Here is a 4,252-nt window from a genome sequence, read left to right on the forward strand (position 1 = left end):
AGTTGGAAGGGCTCTTAGAGGTCATCTAGTCCAACCACTGCCCAGTGTAAGAATCCTCATTCCAGGCAAATGGCTACTCAAGCATTTCTTGAAAACCTCCAGTGTTGGAGCATCCATGATTTCCTCTCATCTCACTTCTTTGTCCCCAACTCTCTAGCCCCAGGATCACCAATCCCCGGTCCAAGGACCAGCACCGGGCCGCAACATGCCAGCAACCAGGCTGCACAAATAAGTGAAACACCATCCGTGAGATGCAGGCAGCATGCAAAACCACGTTCCCTTCAGTCCACGGAAAAATCTTTCTCCATGGAACCGGTCCCTGGTGCCCAAAAGGTTGGAAGTCACTGCTCTAGCTTATCTCTGGCAATGCAATTCCTGCCTAGATTATCCCTCCATGGGGTCCCTCACAAGGAATTATGGATAGTTATGTTTTCTGCATCTGTAGCACCACAGAGGCTGAGCCTTGGGGGGTGGGGGTGGGTCACTATGATGTCACTATACAGGACTTGGGGATGTCATAATGAAGGGCTTGGAGATATTGCAGGACTGGCAAAGTAAACTCTGTATTTCCTGCATTGCTAAATCTAAAATAGGAAAAGGAAGGTCCGGCAATGTTTCAAAACAAAGCTCTGATGTCAAGAGCTGCGGGGAGAAAGGTACTGACCTCATTAGGTGATATGATGAATTGATATCACACGAGATAAGGATAAGATGATCCACCCTGAAGCTTCAGTTGGCCTTAACTGCAGCTCCAGGAAGTCCTAAAATTGTCTCCTGTTATTCTTTTTCAATGTGACAAAAAGGGACAAAATTATCCCCTGAGTGAGGAATGATCATATTCCCTTCATTTAATTATTTTGATTTAAATTCAATTCAAATTTAAGCTCAAGCATTTTCATTTTTTAAAGTGACTGATACTCCACTTTTTTTATCCAGAGGGCATTCAGAGTCGCTCTCTTCGATTGTAGTTTACAAAATGACTAAAACCCAGCTTAAAAAGCCTAGCTTTTGTTAATCAGAAAGCCTGCCTGCATTGAGATTTTTGTCCTGGACTTGCCCAGATTTTTTCTCTCTGCTCCCATCCTACCTTTTGTGGACATGAACCACAATCCCAGCAACTGGACAAGGAGCCTTTGTAGAAATGATGCCAGCTCTTAAACCCACTCAAATATAATGTCTACTTTCTCCAAGGTAAAAAGTCAGAGTGGGCCATGTCACAAAAGAGGCCTTGGTGATGTCAAGAGGCCTTGGATCTGGTCAGGATGAAACAGTGATGGTGGAGATCGCATCCTTGATGGGATTCCAGGATTGTCATCTCCCAAACTTGAAAAACAAGACACGTGTCTGGGAGGGGACATTCATTTGCACCCAGTCATTGAAAGTGGTTAGAAGAAACACCAGGTCCATCCAATATCTAGAAGAAACACCAGGTCCACCCAAAATCCAGCAAGGATTTTGGCCATGTGCATTGATACTGGGACGGTTTCCTTGGACATAGAGAAGAGAGACATCAGCTGCCCCCAATGGCTGCTAAGATCTTTGAGAACATTGGCAAACTTAGTTTGGGCTTAGCATTTGCTGGTGGAGTGGTCAACTCTATTCTATATAACGTGGATGCAGGTCACCGGGCGGTCATCTTTGATCGATATCTGGGTGTTCAGGATGAGGTGATAGGAGAAGGGACTCATTTTCTCATCCCCTGGCTGCAGAAGCCCATAATTTTCGACTGCCGTTCTCGCCCTCACAATGTCCCTGTAACCACGGGGAGCAAAGATCTCCAGAACGTGAATATTACACTCCGGATCTTGTTCCGGCCGGTGATAATGCAGCTCCCTCGGATTTACACAACGATCGGTGAAGACTATGACGACCGAGTGCTACCTTCCATCACGACAGAGGTGCTCAAATCGGTGGTGGCTCGCTTTGATGCAGAGGAACTGATCACACAGAGAGAGTTAGTTTCCAGACAGGTGAATGAAGACCTGTCGGAACGGGCAGCTAGCTTTGGCATCACTCTGGATGACGTTTCGTTGACTCATCTGACGTTCAGCAAGGACTTCTTGGATGCGGTAGAAATGAAGCAAGTGGCACAGCAGGAAGCAGAAAAGGCGAGGTTCTTTGTGGAAAAAGCTGAGTACCAGAAGAAAGCCATTATCATCATGGCCGAAGGAGATTCCAAAGCTGCAGAGCTGATTGCCAACTCCCTGGCTTCCGCAGGGGAAGGTCTTGTGGAACTGCGCAAACTTGAGGCAGCTGAGGACATAGCAAAACAGCTGGCCCAGTCCCGCAATGTTACCTACGTACCATCATCTCTCTTCCCACTACCTCGATGAGTCTGCCTTGGGCCTGTTCCTTTTCTGTTTCTTCCTATTCCCTTGACAGTAGCCAAATTAGTCAAAACCTATCATGAATATCAACTGTAGAGTGTCAAGATGATGGCCAAAATGTAATGTGGATTGGAAAATTCCTCATCTAGTAAATTTCTCTTTCAATGTCCATAAATATTATTTTTACTGCATCAGGACTTGGAAGGAAAGTACAAGTGGGGGTGGGGGGGGTGGATTTCCTAAACCAGTGCTAGTTTACCCAACCTGGGTAAACTACAGGTAGTCCTCCACTTATGATCACTCCTTTAGTGACAATTCAAAGTTACAACAGAACTGAAAAAAGTGACTTATGACTGTTTTTCACACTTACGACCGTTGCAGCATCCCCATAGTCACATGATCAAAATTTGGATGCTTGGCAACTGGTTCATATTTATGACAGTTGCAGTATCCCGGGATTTATAACAATTGGGAGCAAAGCCTCCATAATAAGTCAGGGTGCTAATAAGTCTTTACATGACTAGACCCAGTGTTACAATCTGTTTTATTATGGCCGTTAAATGAATTCAGCTTCTCAAAAGGTCACCAATCATGATCACGTGATCATAGGATGCTGCAACTGGCCGAAAATGCGACTTGTTCATGAGGTCTGACTGGTGGAATGAAACAGAAAATGTATACAGGTAGTCCTCGACTTATTACCCCAAATGAGCCCAAAATTTACATTGCTAAGTAAGAAATTTGTTAATTGAGTTTTGCTCCATTTTATGACTTTTCTTGCCACATTTGTTAAGTGAATCACTGCAGTTGTTAAGTTAGTAGTACGGTTGTCAAGTGAATCTGGCTTCCCAGTTGACTTTGCTTGTAAGAAAGTCACAAAAAAGAGGATCATATGATCACGGGACACTGCAACCATCATAAATAAGAACCAGTTGTCAAGCACCTGAATGTATGAATGGGGATGCTGCAATGGTCATAAGTCTGAAAAACAGGGGTGGGTTCTAAATTTTTTTACTACCAGTTCTGTGGGCGTGGCTTATTTTGTGGGTGTGGCTTGGAGGTCATGTGACTAGGTGGGCATGGCTAGGTGGTCAGAGTAATTTCTGGAAGGTCCTCGCACTTACAATCAGTCCTCACACTTACGACCTGACTCATTTGTTTGCTTTTAACACTGATCAGCTGTAGGACGGCCCTTTGAAGCCCCGCGGCAAGAGTTTAAACAGTTTTTTTCCCTTTAGTCATCAGCTGGGACTCAGAAGGCAGCAACAGATTGGGGGTGGGACCAAATAAAAGGTAAGAATAACGTGGGGGGGTGAGGGGGTGGGAGGGCAGGGGGGGGAGAACCGGTTCGGTGACGTCATATAGTCACCGCTACCGGCTCGGCCGAACCGGACCGAACCGGGAGGAACCCACTGCTGGTGAAAAATGGTCATAAGTCATTTTTTTAGTGCTGTTGTAACTTCAAATGGTTGCTAAACAAACTGTTGTAAATCAAGGATTACCTGTATTTCCATTTCAAAGAAAATCACTGTCCAAATTCTGTGGCTCATAGCCAAATTTTGGATCACATATAACACACACACACACACACACACACACACACACACACACACACAGAGAGAAACCCTCTCAACACCCAGGCGCCTTAGGAAATGCAGAATATTTTTCTCCTCTCTGTAACGATGCCAGCCTTTCTCAGTGTTTTCTCGCTGGCAGTGACTCCTTTCAAACGGAGTGGCCCTCTTTTCTTTTTTCTTGTTTTCTTGTTAGGCAAGTAGAATACATTGACTTTATCTCATGTCCTTCTGCTGTCCTGTTATGTTCCAGAGAGGGAGAGAGAAAGAGAGAGATGGTCAAGGATAATGACTATTTTTCCGTTTCATCTCGGCCACCTCCAAGCTTGCTGTTTTATCCACAAAAAATAG

At 44.9% G+C, this 4,252-nt stretch overlaps 1 pseudogene across 1 annotated transcript; it reads left to right on the top strand.

Moving 5' to 3' along the window:
* The first annotated feature begins 528 nt into the window (after positions 1–528).
* LOC117668621 (prohibitin 1 pseudogene) lies at positions 529–2,496 on the top strand (annotated as a pseudogene). Its single transcript, XR_015734169.1, has one exon. The product of XR_015734169.1 is annotated as a prohibitin 1 pseudogene (transcript).
* The last annotated feature ends 1,756 nt before the right edge of the window (positions 2,497–4,252 follow it).

The sequence above is a fragment of the Pantherophis guttatus genome, chromosome 1 (assembly GCF_059756535.1).
Source record: "Pantherophis guttatus breed Tessera chromosome 1, ASM5975653v1, whole genome shotgun sequence".
Lineage (NCBI taxonomy): Eukaryota > Metazoa > Chordata > Lepidosauria > Squamata > Colubridae > Pantherophis > Pantherophis guttatus.